This window comes from Heterocephalus glaber, unplaced genomic scaffold (genome assembly GCF_053883595.1).
Source record: "Heterocephalus glaber isolate CG9 unplaced genomic scaffold, H.glaber_assembly_v1.0 deba00001593, whole genome shotgun sequence".
In the NCBI taxonomy this organism is placed as follows: domain Eukaryota; kingdom Metazoa; phylum Chordata; class Mammalia; order Rodentia; family Bathyergidae; genus Heterocephalus; species Heterocephalus glaber.
In genome coordinates, this window is record NW_028258368.1 from 783,266 (window position 1) to 799,233 (window position 15,968).

At 36.9% G+C, this 15,968-nt stretch overlaps 1 long non-coding RNA gene across 1 annotated transcript; it reads right to left on the reverse strand.

Moving 5' to 3' along the window:
• Positions 1-10,654: 10,654 nt before the first annotated feature.
• Positions 10,655-14,965, reverse strand: LOC147823320 (uncharacterized). The gene is made up of 3 exons (XR_015444084.1): positions 14,899-14,965; positions 13,343-13,411; positions 10,655-11,039 (listed from the first exon to the last, which is right to left on the reverse strand). It is a non-coding gene; the product is annotated as an uncharacterized LOC147823320 (long non-coding RNA).
• Positions 14,966-15,968: the final 1,003 nt, after the last annotated feature.

Consider the following 15,968-nt stretch of genomic DNA (forward strand, 5'->3'; position numbering starts at 1 on the left):
TACCTACTTTGAGAACCTGTACTCTAATAAAATTGAAAACACAGTGAAATGGACAGATTCCTAGATACATACAAATTGCCAAAGTTAAATGAATAGTATATAGAAATTCTAGACACCCCAAATACAATGAGTGATATTGAAAATTTAATAAAAAATTTACCAACAAAGAAAAGCCCAGGTCCTGATGGCTTCACTAATGAATTCTACAAAACATTTAAAGAAGAACTATTGCCATTTCTCTTTAAACTCATAAAGGAAATTGAAAGGGAAGCAAGGCTTCCGAACTCATTCCTGGAAGCAAGTGTTACTTTGATTCCAAAACCAGGGAAAGACCCAACCAAAAAAGAGAACTACAGGCTAATCTCCCTAATGAACATAGATGCAAAAATCCTCAACAAGATACTGGCAAACAGAATACAGAGGGTCATCAAGAAGATCATACACCCTGACCAAGTCGCATTTATCCCAGAGATGCAAGGATGGTTCAACATTCGTAAATCAATAAATGTAATACACTATATTAACAGAGTCAAGGACAAAAACCATATGATCATCTCAGTAGATGCAGAAAAGGCATTTGACAAAATCCAACACCCATTCATGATAAAAATTCTACAGAATATTGGAATAGAAGGTCTTTATCTCAACCTGATTAAGGCTATTTATGAAAAACTAACAGCCAACATCATACTAACTGGTCAAGAACTGAAAACTTTCATGCTAAAATCAGGCACAAGACAAGGATGCCCACTATCACCACTCCTGTATTGTTCTGGAAATCTTAGCCAGAGCAGTTAGGAAAGAGAAAGAAATAAAAGGAATAAAGACAGGAAAGGAAGAAGTGAAACTGTCATTATTTGCTGATGATATGATACTTTTCATAGAAGATCCAAAAAACTCAGTCAAAAGTCTTCTAGACCTAATTGACAAACTCAATAGAGTAGCAGGATATAAGTTCAACACTCAAAAAACAATAGCATTCTTATACACAAATAGCAGACTCATTGAGAGAGAAATTTGGGAAACAACTCCTTTTACAATAGCATCTAAAAAAATGAAATATGTAGGAATAAACCTAACAAAGGAAGCAAAAGACCTCTACACTGAAAACTACAGCACTCTGAAAAAGGGGATCAAGGAGGCTATAAGAAAATGGAAAGACATCCCTTCTTCCTGGGTAGGAAGAACCAATATAGTGAAAATGGCCATACTTCCAAAACTACTATATAGATTTAATGTAATGCTGATTGAAATTGCAACAATATACTTCACAGAACTAGAGAAAACAATCCAAAATTCATTTGGAACCAGAAGAGATCTAAAATACCCAAATCAATTCTAGGTAACAGAGACATGGCAGGGGGTATCACGGTCTCCAACTTGAAACTATACTACAAAGCTACTGTGATTAAAAACAGCATAGTACTGGAAAAGAAACAGACCAGAGAATCAGTGGAATAGCTTAGAAGATGCAGAAGCAACTCCAGATATACTCAGCCACCTCATCTTTGACAAAGGAGTCAACCACCCTCATTGGAGGAAAGATACCCTATTTAATAAATGATGTTGGAAAAACTGGATTTCAACCTGCCAAAGATTAAAACTAGACCCATATCTATCACCATACACTAAGCTAAGATTGAAGTGTATTAAAGATCTAAATATTAAGCCAGAAACACTAAACCTACTGGAAGATAAGTTAGGCAGAACTCTTGAAGACATTGGCATAGGAAAACATTTTATGAACAAAACCTCAGTAGCACAGGAACTAGCACAAAGAATCAACAACTGGGATCTCATCTTATTAAAAAGCTTCTGCACTGCAAGAGAAACCACCAACAGAGTTAAAGGACAACCTACAATGTGGGGAAAAATTTTTAGAAGCTGTACCGCAGACAAAGGTCTACTATCTAGAATATATAAAGAATTGAAAAAAATAAGACCCTCCCCAAATTCAAAGACCCAATTCAAAAATGGGCATCTGAAATGGACAGAAATTTCTTAAGCAAAGAAGTAAAAGCAGCAAATAAATACATGAAAAAAATGTTCAACATCACTGGGCTGAGATGCAGATGAAAACAACACTGCAATTCCACCTCACCCCAGAAAGTATGGCTGCTATTAAGAAATCAACCAATAAGAAATGTTGGTGGGGCTGTGGAGAGAAACGAAGCCTTCTTCATTGTTGCTGGGAGTGCAGACTGGTGCAACCACTGTGGAAATCAGTATGGAAATACCTCAAAGAACTAGGGCTAGAGGTCCCATTTGACCCAGCTATTCCCCTGCTGGGTATCTTCCCAAAAGAATTAAAAGAATCATACCACATTGATATATGTGAACCCATGTTTATAGCAGCACAGTTTGTAATACCTAAAGCTTGGAAACAGCCCAAGTGCCCATCAACTGGAAACTGGATAAAGAAGATGTGGGTTTTTTAATAAAATGGAGTACTACTCAACCATAAAGAATGAGAAACTAGAGACATTTATAGCTAAATGGATCCATACTGAGGCCATACTCATAGGTGAAATAAATTGGACACACATGTGTAAATACCAAATCGTTTCTCTGGTGTGAGAAACTGAAAGTGTAAATAAGGTTTAAAAAGATTAAAATGAATAACTGATAATTTGAAATAGGAAAAGTTTCAAAGGTGTAGAGGTGGTGGGAGGGAAAGTGAAAGGGAAGAAGGGAAAGGAAAAATTACGAGAAAAGAAAAAAATGGAAACAAAATCTATGTAAATAGGGAAGGGTGGAGGGGGTGAAGGGCATACAGGTAATGGGGAAAAAATAAGAACTAAGATACATCATGTACAGGTACAAGCACTCAATGATAAGTGTAAATGTATACCTAAAATGTACCAATAAAAGAATTTTTAAAAAATTGCTCCCTCAATTAAAACTGCAAAAGACCTCTCTCTTTATACTTCTAGGATGGTCACACAACAGTATTACACTTTATTGCAAATGTAGCTGAGTATATCTTTCCTCCTTCGATGAAGATATCTTCCCTAGAAATATGGGCAGGCAGAAAATAATGTTCCCAGTGATATTAGTGTCCTAATAATAAGCTTCTGTAACAACTTACCCCAAGCCTGGTGTCTTTAAGCAGCAGAAAGGCATTCTGTCATTGTTCTGGAGATGAAAAGTCACAAATCAGTTTCACAGAGCTGAAATTAGGGTATCAGCAGGTCATGCATGCTCTCTCTCTCTGGAGGCTCTGGGGGAGTATTCGTTTCTGCATCTTCCACCTCTGCTAGGTGTCATCTTATGTTGCATTGTGTCCAAGTCACCAGACTAGGTCTTCCATCAATGGGGTTTCACAGAACCCTCTTTGATATTTTTGCTTAAAAGAGCCTTCAACTTCTTACTGTACACATTTGTAAGGGTTATCAAATTTGAATGAAAAATTACATAACCGCATGTACCTTAACAGTGGATTTTTCACAAAACATAGATGATGATTCCAAGAATAGGTTCTAATGAGTAGTTAATGAGTAAATAAGGAATAAATAATCATTTTCTCTTATATTGTCTTATAAAAGAATAATTATATTGTTCTTATAAAAGAATAATTTTACTGACAACACAAAAACTTAGTGAACAAGATCATCACAAAATATACCACCAACATATATTCTATATGTGCTATATAAAGAAGGAATATATTCTGAAAAATATTTTATTAGGCAACTTTATCATGTGAAATCATAGAGTGTACTTAACAAGAATTAAGTGACTATGGCATCACTGGAGGACATAATCTTATGTAATCACCATCATATATGTGGTCTGTCATTGACCAAAACATTGTTATATAATGGATGGCAATACTGGTGGGCTAGACCACATTTCAAAATCATTAAGAATATTTGTGCAGTGGTTCTCAAAATTTCATGACCATAAAAATCACTAGCCAACAGAACCTGTTAAAATATAGATTCTTAGGCTTCCCAACACAAATTCTGGTCCAGTAGGTTGGGAAGACAATCATAAATCTCTGTTTTAAAAGGTAACCCATGGTAATTCTGAGGCTCATGGTCTTCCCATGAATTGTAAAACATCCATGATTTGTGTACCAATCCCAAGCGAGACTTTCCACACAGTAGAAATGCCAGCCAGGGTTCTGTGAGCTTAAGCTATTGCAATACTAGGCTCCTTGGGTTAAGGCAACCTATAGATCAACCTTTCTCATACAGTACTATGAGACCTTGGCCACAACCCCCTGCAAAATATGACATGTAGTAGTAGCATTGGAAAAACATCAAGAGTTTCACAGACTAGAAACATCACCGAAAGTTGCATGAACTACTGGCAGGGATCAGCCACAAGTAAAACTGTGAGCTGTCTAGTGGGTGGGACAGCATTTTCCACTCGAGGTCCATATAACCCCTGTGCTCTTCCCATGGGGGACCAGGAACAAGTAGCACAGCTTTGGGGGTTCTTCGCAGTTTCGTTCAAACGAAGCAAGGGGCACAATGCCTTTTCACTACATCTCTGTGCTGCACCCATAAACAGGGCTCTTATCTGATGAAAAATCAGTTTTCTTTCCATAGCTATGAAGTTTAAACTCTTTAGCCTGGCATTATAAGATCTGGTCCCTAACAACCTTACCATTCTTTGGTGATGAAATTTTTCTCCTACTTTTATCCGAGTCCAAGCTCAGTCCTCCATCTATAACCCACAGACATAGTCTTCCTGACACCTTTTGAAGCTTTTGGGGGATGTGGATAACATCATCTTGCCTTACAAACCTTGTTTCCATTATCTCTCTGCACACTAAACATCTTCATAAAGTGTCATTCACTGTACTTCAGTGTGAAGCATGCCCTCTGGAGATGGCCGGGCTGGCACTGCACCCATTAGGCACCCAAAGTAGAAGTCTTGCTTCAAGTGTTTCTGGATCCCTGTTTAGCATTTTCTCCCTCCACTTATCACTCTGTATCAAAATTTTAGCTTGATGACCTGTCTTTCTTTCTCAATTGTGAGGCTCTGGAAAGCAACCCCCTTACATGGTTCTATCATATAGCAAGTGTTCAATAAACCTTTGATGGATGGATGGATGGATGGATGGACGAATAAATGAATCAACTAAGCAGTCAATTACCAGGCTTTTAAATAGACACTTCCATATGTGAAGAACTGAGCCCACAAGACACTTGAAATCAGTCAGCAATTAGTATGAGAGAGTGATAATAAGCCCAAGAATACCTCTATCAGCACACAGCTTCATGCCACAGGGAAACTTTACATTGAGCCAACTGTATTCATTGGCAATAAGAATGGCAAAGTTGTCATTGGACTCCATTCCTGCTGCTAATTAACAGAGGTGATTTTTCAGCTATTGGCAAGGTTCAGAATTGGATAAACAAGCTCTCTCTGTCCTTCAGAACTCTGACAGAGCATGTCAGAGAACTCAATGCTCAAGAAAGAGATACAGTTTAGAGACGATGGCCTGTCTTCATGGTGGCATTGAAATACGGATTTGTTGGGGATGTCCTACTTGACATCCCCACTATTGTCTTTAAGCTGCTTAACAGAAAGCTCCTGGCAGATCACAAGCCCTTTGTCCTTTGACATGCACCATTCAGCAGTTTTGAACTGGAGCTTTGTTACATATCTGGCTGGATGAATGTCAAGATAGTTGACAACAAGCCCAAGAGCAGATGTTGCCTACTAAGGTATGATCGCTATTTAAAGGGAGGCTGAGACCTTCACCTATAAGAATTCCCCGATGCACCTCTAGACAGAATACCCCTTTTGAACAAAAGCTTATGGGTTATTCTGTATTCCTCTTCACCCTTTGCCATTAATTGAAAAGGTGCTGACTTAGAGACATGTTCTTCTTTACCTCCCAGAAACAGTAACTGAAAAAATGTTTCTTTTAAAAAAAAAGTTAAAAAAAGAGTTTAATTTCTTAAAAAATCACTTCAACTTTTAGACCCTTTTTCTTCCATTTGACTTTAAAACATCCAAGAATATGCTCTGAAAAGCTTTATGTGTAAAAATAGGAGGCTTGAAAACAGCATAGAAATTCATAGTTCAAAGGAAAAGGAGCTAATTAATAAGCTGCCTGCCTTTCTCCTTTTTTTTTTTTTTTTGCCTTTCCTTCCCACTGAGCAGCTCTAAATACTTGATGTTGAGTTGGGTTTTTATTTTTATTTTTTTTAAATGATCGCCTATGTATCCTACAGCCCGCTCCCTGAGATATATTGGCTGGGTACATAAACAGCTGGTGTGCTCCAGGGGCGGCGTATATTTTATTCTGGATGGAACTCATGATAAGAAACTGAATTTAGAAAGCATTTTGTAGGAAACAAAAGTCAGCCACTGAATAAAACACAAAGAAAAGGATTTAAAATGTGTTCTTATTCATTAGAATTTAATGCATCAAAAGTTATCTTATTTCTAAAGTGAGAAGGACAAGAGTAAAAGAATAGGCTTCACAAAATGAAATCCCCTAAAGACATTTATATTTTTCCTCCAGAATAAAGTAATTTCTAAAAGATAAATAATTTTGCATGAAATGCATTGTATATTTCAAGAATAAACAGAACCAGTCCCATTCTGCTCTGTCCAATCCACAGCAGTGCATGTTTAGCCTTCTCTTGGAAACAGAGTCCTGCAAAGTTTCATGTCATGGAGGGAAATTGAACTTTAATTGATTGGAATCACTGCTTTACTATGTAGTCCCTTAAAAAACCACCCCCCCACACACACACACGCACACACACACACTCACAGCCACATAAATGTCCATGTAAATGATACTTTCTCCTGCCTTCAACTCCAGAAAGCAGAGCATTTTTTGCTCTGTCCAGCATCTGGAGTCTAGAAAGAATGAATCCACAAATATTAAAAGGAGGTCAATTGAGAAGATTGGACATAGGAAATATCTGGATGCTTCTTGTTTGTGAGGGAAAGTAAGAAAGAAGATGCTTTTGACAAAGAAATCTACCACCTTACTACACAAAACCTTGGAAGCAGCAGCATTACCTGGGATTTTATTGGAAATGCATAGTTTTGGGCCCTGGTTCTAAAGCAGAGCCTCAGAACCAGAACCATAATCTACATTAACCAGATCACCAAGGTGCATATGCACAGTAAGCTTGACAAGCACTGATCTCATCACAAGGACTTTCCTCCAGGAGCTCATGGGCTTGCTGAGGTGGGAAGGGATAGAAGGATACAATGAAAGTGTATGTTACGGCTCCATCAGGTCTAAACAGGTGGTGAGGATCTCAAATTTTTTTGAGACTCAGAGGAAAAAGTTCAATATCAAGGTGAAATGATGCAAACAAATACAGAATGGAAGTGTCAGCAGAGATTGGGAAGCCAGAGGTAGAGGGAAGAGGATGTTACCAGAGGAAAATAGGCTAGGTTTATTCATAGAACCCAAGGGAAGCAGATACAGAAGGGAACAAGTAAGACCTGTTTAGGGACCAGGAAGTCTCACAGAAGGGAAGCATTCACTAACCCTCTAACATCCAAGGTGGCTTAATGTCTGTAACGTGCTGAGTTTGCACAGAGTTTTCTCTAGATACACTTGAATCATGTAAGGAATAGTGTATGTAATGGACTGAGGTTTGGCCATTCCCTCTTCTCCATAGACTGTTGTGAAAGGTCTAACACCCAATTCCACAGTACTTGAAGATAGGACATTTAAAGGGGTGATTAATTTTGAGAGACCATAAGGGTATAGGGCCTGATCCAATAGGCTGGTGTCTTTATAAGAAGAGGAAGAGACATCAGAGATGCAAAGGCACAGAGGAAAGACCATGACCAGCACAGCATGAAGGCAGCTGTCCCCAAGCAGGGAGAGGCCTCAGTAGAAACCACCCTGCCTGCACTTCGATGTGGACTTCCAGCCTCCATAATAGAGACATATACATTTGTAGGGTTTATACTTCCCAGTCTGTGGCATTTGTTTGGGTACCTTAACAGACTAACACAATATAACTAACTATTGTGGGTTATTTATACTCAGATTAGTGAGTGAATTCTAAAAAGTGAAATCTTGGAAATAAATGAAACTACTAAAAGAGAGAATCTAAAGATTAAAGAAGAGAAAATCCAGAGGTATTAGTATTAAGAAATTTATGAATCAAGAGCCACATATAAGAGGCCAAATACGGAAAGGGGAAAACATAAGCTGAACAAAAATTGAGAAGAAAATTAATGTAAAGTAATATAGAATTAAAAGGTACAGAATTTAAAATAGCATTCCAAATGATGAACAAGAATGAGAAAAAGTACCAAGACTAGCAATTAGGAGATTATTGCTAAACTTGAATGGATATTGAATATTATAGGCTAAACTGAATTGTATCAATGTGGGTCAGAATTTAATGATTCTTGAAGAGTTAAGAGAATTTTTCTGGATTGGATAGAGAACGCCAAAAGAGTCCAATGAGGGAAAAAAATTTTTTTCCTGGATGAAGGACAGTATATATTTGAAGTAAGAGAATAAACAGGGCAGGCAGTGAAAAGAGAGAAATTAAAAATATTGGTGAATGAAATAATGGGTAAGGAAGAGAGTGAGAACTTGGAAGAGGGCAGTCAGCACTAGGAAGGAACACAGTCCCAGGAGACTGGTTGGCTTTGCAAAGAAGAAACATTTATTCTTTGTGAAAAGGCAGAAAAGGAAATAAGGGCAGATAAGCAGAGTCTTTATGAAGAATAATAGAGAAGTACATACCTAAAAGTCTTCATCAGAGCAAAACAGAAACAAAAGTCACTATCTGAAGTATTTTGTTATAATAGGCAATTTAATAGTTCTCTACAATCACAGAAGACTGAACAGGCAGTTTATCACCAACATATTATAAAATGGAATTTTTAATCATCCCACATAACCCCCTTTTCTAGAAACAATATTAGCAGCACACTTGCCAAGAGAGAATAAACAAACTGCTTATTCAGCAGTATGAAATATAGCATCTTTTGAATATTTCATGGCAAGGCTTCAGGTATAAAATTTCAGGAGTTGGAATCTGTAGAGTAGTAAGAAACTGGAAAAAAATAAAGAAAACTATCAGCAAAAAAATACTGTAGAGAGAAACCAAATGACTGAAATGACTAAATTATGGCACAAAGATGGAACCATTTATTGTGAGGCATGGAGTCAAAGGCTACAGAGGCAGACACACACACACACACACACACACTCTCACCACTTGGCATTTCTACTTCCTCCTAAGGTATCTGATAATGTGAGGCTACCTAATATGACTTAAATTCAGTCTTATACTGGACAATATGGGCACAATACTCTATTAAACTTTGGCTTTAGGTAATGAAGTTAGAAGTCTTTTTCTTAGATTTGTTCATTCATTTATTTTGCCATCTAAAATATTTACCCACTGGAGTATAGTAAAAAAAAAAAAAAAGCAACTTTCTTGTGCCCCATCTTAAAATAGCTACGAATATACTAAAAATTCCTGCTCTCACAGTATCACAAAATACCAAGCTTAAAGGAAAACCTATTGCTGGAATCTCGAAGAAATTCCCAATAAAATAGGACCACTGGAGCTGCATTAAGAAATGATCACTGACGTATGTTTCACCACATGAAACCAGACAACCCACAGAGGAAGGACCAGTCAGGTGCCCAGGATCTGTGCTTTCATACACTGGATTGTTGCATTATATTAGGCAAGATTATAGCCTTGCTATCATCTTTGTTTGGAGATTGAGTGTGGTTTAAGGAGATGCATATGTGTGCCAAGTTGACAAAGAGTGACTTTGTGATGGTGAATTTTATCTCCCAGCTTGACCGGATGCTTGAATAGCTGGTAAAACATTATTTCTGGGTATTTTTGTAAGAACATTTCCATAAGAGGTTAGCATTTGAATTAGTGAACTAAAGAAAGAAGATCAGCTCTCAACAGTGTGAGTAAACCTTGTCTAATCCATTGAGGGCCAGAATGAAACAAAAGGGAACTCTGACTCATCTCGCCAATCTACCCCATTCCTACCCCATTCCATAACTAATATCCTTACTCCCAAGGAAAAGGAGGTCTGTCCAGTGTGCGCTACCAGGATTTCAGAGAAGCCAAGTATGAGGATTGGAATTGTAATGGAAGAAGTATACTGCGAGACTTCTGCTGAGCAAGTGTTTGGCTTTGTCTTCCTGTTCATCTGTTTCTGCCCCCTACAAAGGTCAGCTGCACACTCATCCTATCTAATGTAACCTGTAGAACCTACTCTACACCTCCCACATAGCCATCTCAGGCCTCCTCTAAACTTCCACTAGGTTTAATTATTTAACATGTTAGAGATTTGATGGTTACCTTTAAAAGTAAAAAAAAAACCTTTTAAATAAGTAACAATATATGTTTGTAAGATTTTGAATATATATAAGCTAATTTTGTGAGATAGACATGTTTTCTTAGTTAAAAAGAGTATCATATGAAACTGTACATATTAACTATTCTTCTCTCTCTTCTCTGATTTCAAAGACTGACAAATACATCATTTGTTACTAGTGAGAAAGAATGGTTTGGGTCAGTTTCAACCCCTCAGCAACTCCAAACCCAGGAAAATGTAAGAAAATGTATGATTGAACTCCATTTAACAAAACAGCATGTAATGTTCATAACTATCTTAGTTCATTCCAGCTTACACAATAGAATATCATAAACTGGGTAGCTTATGAACAACAGATCTTTATTTCTCACAATTCTGGAGGCTAGAAACTCCAAGATCAAGGCAAATTTGGTGCTGGTGAGGACCTTCTTCCTAGTTCATGGATGATAACTTGCTGTGTCCTCGCATGGTAGAAAGGACAAGGAGTCTCTATTGTACCTCTTTTATAAAGTCATGAATCCTATCCATGAGGGATCCACCCTCATGACCTACCCAACTCAAAAAGTCCCTCCTACTAATGCCATCACTCTGAGGGGTAGGATTTCAGTATATGAATTCTGGGGCATCAGAATATTGAAATATTCAAATAGCAGCAACAATCCTGGATCAAATTCTCTGTTATTTTCTCCTTGGTGTCTCCAATTTTTTTAAAAAAATTAGTTTATTGGCACCTAAAAAAGAAGAGAAAAGTTATAAAATTTAAGGTAATTGAAGAAAATATCTCTCTTACTATACAGGTAGATAGTGCATGCTCATAACAAAGGTATTTTATTTTCTTTGAACATGAAAGTTCATATTTTACTATGTCTCAACCAGTATAATTACAAATGAGTCTTAGGAATGTCATTCCAACTGTGTAATTTTAAGTAATTTATTCTAACATAGAAACTAGATATTTTCTCCTGCAAATTAGCCCCAACCCTAAAGATCAAACAAGGCTGAAAAGGACACAAATTCAGGACACAAATGAGACCACAAACTTTAATGTCAGTCAGGCCTGGATTTGAGTCATGATTGAGCCACCTATGAGTTGTATAATCTTGGATAAGTTACCTGTTCTCTAATTCTGTTTCCTAATATGTCAAATGGGACTAATATTAAAACCGCTCAGTGTAGATGTGAAAATTAGCATAATGAAGGCTTAACCAGCACTTAGCAGAGTAGGTTGGTGGTAAATGTTGACTATGACCCATTGGCATCTTTTTAAAAATATGTGTATGCTTTAGCAGATGGACTTGAGAAAATGCCCACAAGTTTAGGATTTATGGTGCTGACTCATTCACAAGTGTCAGATCAATCATACCTCTCATGAGGCCGGGTGAAAGGAGAGAAATTGAGCTTCACAAAGAGAACAGAAACATTCTAGAGATCCTGGAGAACCGGCATTGGTTGAGGCTGCACCAGTGTCCATACAAAGTAGGAGATATGATTATGTCCTTCAAATTGCAAAAGCAACTGACCTTTTAAAGTCAGATTCCCAAAAAGAAAATGCCTCTTACCTAGCACTACTGACAACATAGGTATTTGTGGACAGAGATATAATTTAAATGTGGAATATTCTGGCACTTACTTATCTTTATGAAACTATTATGATTCCTGGACAAATACTTTAATTGTGATCAAAAGTTATCAACAGAAAGATATATATATATATATATACACACACACATATATATATATATACACACACATATATATATATGGACTGTACATGCCACCTGCATTTTATTGAGGCCTCCTTTCTATACAGTGACAACCACAGTTCTATATTTTTCAGCTACTTCTAGAAGCAGTTCATTAAGTGAGAGTCATGGAGAGGAGTTAATGATGATTTAATGTGTCTTGGATAAATAGACCTCAAAGAATATGGGTTGGGTAAGTGGGGGTGAAACACTGAGCAATCAAGAGCCCTGTGCCTTCAATTCACAGGCTGTTATGGCTTGTATGGACTCTTCTAGTCCAGAGGATCCTAAGAAAATGATGAGATGCAAAAGGACATGGCTTTCAGGCATTGGGAACAAATCTTGATGAAAATGGAGAAGGGTGAGCAAAACAGAGATTTCAATAAAGCTAATGCTGAGTAGTAATACAGTAAAATCCCTCAAATGTAATCACATAAAATGCAGTTGCTAAGAGATCAGACTGCACAAACTAAACCTATGCTCTATATGGCCACTGTATGGCACCAGACAGTGATGGCATTCACTGCATTCCACTTCAGTGTTGAGGGACAATTATGGATCCTGTGGTTACCAGGGATTTTCCAAGATAGGGATACCAATTCCAGTGTCTTCCGGATGAGTGAACTTTGTTTTATTTGCCCAGTTCAGTGAATTTGAACTCAAACAATCCTAAGAACCAGGTATGTGGTTTTTCTTACTGGACTTGCCTTTCCAGTCCTGGCTTAGTCCTCCCAAGAAGACACAAACTTTAATTTGTTCTGCTTGAGAACTTAGCTGTACAGAAGACAGTCAAATCGTTATACAAGAATTAGAATTATTATGAAGGAAATTGATGAGGGACTTATAGTGTTCATATTCAAATTGACAGTAAATAGAAAGATCAATCTACAGAAAACTGAATTAGTGATGTTCAATAAGTTTCAAAACTTCTCTAGATTTGAAGAAGAAAAGGACAAAGAAAAAACAGTAGGGAGTGAAAATACAATCAAAAAAATAAAAGATAAAGTTGCACAGAATCAAAATTGCATCTTAGCTTTATAGTTGTTTCTGAGGAATATGAGACAATAAAACACACAAGAAAGTCAGATATAATTAAAATCATTTTTAACACAGAGAATGAAAGAATTTACTATAATCCAGACAAAATCTAATGACCCCGTTTTAGAGGTACAATATAAAAAATAATGAAATTAGAAACAGGTGGGGAAATACTAATCTTACTCCATTTTCTATTGCTATTACAGCATATCACAGACTGAGTATTTTATAAAGGAAAGAAATGTATTTCTCACAGTTCTGGAGGCTGGGAAGTACAAGATCAAAGACCATCTTCTGGTGAAGGCTTCCTGGCTGTGTCATAACTTGGTGGAGGGCATCACATGGTGAGAGAATGTGCATAAAGAGAAGACAGAAACAAAAGAACATGCATAGGAAAAAGATTACTAGTTGACTACAGTTTTGTCCCACCTTGAACCTGCCTCACTTCATGGCTTTGTCCCATAAAACACCTTTGAGAAGTTGGGTGACCAGGTAACCCGCTTTCCAGTCCTCCTTCTGCCTCTCTTAGACAGTAGCTTTCTTTCTCTCAATAAATTTTTCCTACTCTAAAAAAAAAAGAAAAAGAAAAAGAGAGCTTTTGCAACAAAAGCCACTCCCATGATAACTAAACCAGGCCCACAACAAAGGCACTAGGTGGGGTCCTCTTAAAGACCACATTTCCCAATTCTAGCACAGTGTCAATTAAATTTCCAATGCATTTTGGAGAGGACTTTCAAACCTTAACAATATCCTGCCAATGACTAAAATGGCTAAATGTGGAAAGGCTGTTTGTCACACACAAATTATTTAAAATTAGGCATGCTTCTCTGAATTTCTGCATTCTAGAAAAATAGAAGAATAATAGAATTTTGAAAGGAAAATATGAAGCCTCAAGAATATTATACTAGCATAAGATTTTGATGCTTCTGTATGTTTCTATGTAAAACAATAGAAACTCATTTCAGATATATATAGCTCATAAAACATGCCAATCATTTGTCCCTCTAAAAAAAGAAAATGTTTTCCATCTGGCCATGATTCAACATACAAATATGGGAAAGTCGTTACATATAAAGACTGCCGGAAAGAAGCTGATAACTAGTTAAATATAGATTCATGTCTAGGAAATTATAGCAGTACTATTTATATTCTCATTAAAAAGGGAAGAAAGACCTCTACTAGTGTTTTCATCAGTCTAGTCAATGTAATTGGATATAAGATACAAGGGGACATGTCATCAGAAGAATAAATAGTGTTGTCTTTATTAGTATTTTTTGTTTACTTAGAAAATCAAATTAAAATTATTAGAACCAACATAAAATAATTCAACTGGGCTGCTGGAAATGAAACAAATATATTTAAAAATCAATAATTGTCCTATATACTAGCAATAACACGTTAGGAAACATAATGAAAAATAAGAGTCCATTCATAATAATAAATGCACAATAAATACTACAGTGACTTATAGTAGTATTATGAAAAAAACTTCAGAGCTTCAGAAAAATTTTATAATAAGCCAAGAAGACACAATAGACATACAGCTACCTGAACTTTTCTGAAAGAAAACAGCATAAATAGCAGAAGGAGAAAAATCAGTAGATTTTGCTACGTAAAATTTAAAACTTTTGTATCTCAAAAGACTAGGAGTCTAGTTCTAGGAAATAGCAGAGATTTTGCTTCAAATTCAGATTACCAAAAGTAATTACTAGAATATAAGAAGTTACTCATTTGACTTGTCTGTTTGTGAGCCTTATGTAAGTGGAATGATGTAGCATGCACTCCTGTTTGTGTGGCTCTTTTCACTCACCATTATGTCGATGAGGTCAGTGTTATGGGTGACTACATTCAAGCCCATTGCAGTATCACGTTCCAGGAAAACTGGAAAGAGGCATGAAAGGAGACTCTGGAGAGCTGCCAAAGGTCTGCTCTCCATCTGGTGGTGACAAGGGTGTGTTCAATTCGTAAACCTGCACCATGCCGTGCAGCTTTTTACAACTTGTGGGCTTTTAGTATGCACAGTGTTTTTCAATAAAAGATACATCAATAAATTTTAATAACTCTTTGAAAGCAAGGTCAAGCTAGTAATAAAGTAAAGTAGACAACTGAAAATAACAGTAAGAATAAATCCACAAGGAGAAGTAGGTTCTAGGGATGCTACAGGAATTTTCCAACCTGTGGCAGATCAGGGTCTGGGTTTTAAAAGGGCACATTAGCACACGGGAAAAGAGCAAAGTCGGGGGCCCAAATAGAGAACAGGTCTGGATCCAACACTGCATAACTCTCATCCCCTCTAAAACGTGGCACCTCCAGTGGATAAACTAGGAAAACTCAAACCACAGAAGGCTTGCCAATTCCATCATGAGCTTAGGAAAAGAGATGTCAAAAGAACTCAAGTCCCCTAAAATGCCTAAATAGAAGCTCATAATTGACACTAGGTTTTACGCTACTTTGAGGGCCTGAAAAATCAAAATCAAAATTTTATTCCAAGGCACCTAACAAAGCAAGTACAAATCATTTCTAGTGCAACATTCTAAATGCAGTTTTCAAAAAATATTATACGTAAAATCCCAAGTGCCATCCCATACCAAAAGCATAAACAAAGAAGCAGAAAAACACCCGGCAAAAATAGTTCTACAAAGGCAGTAGGAATTGGAATGATCAAAAACAGATATACAAGAAATTAAATTAAATCAAAGAAATAAAAGAGGGTTATGACAGTATAGTTAAGGAAGACAAGCATTTTAGGGCTGAGGAAATGATACCCCAAAGTGAAGGCTTCAGAAGCAGTCACTGAAGCAGTTTCTCTCTGACTTTCCTTGCTTACCTATCTCTTACCTTTCTTTCTCACCTAAGACAAGCCATAGAAACCAGAACTTC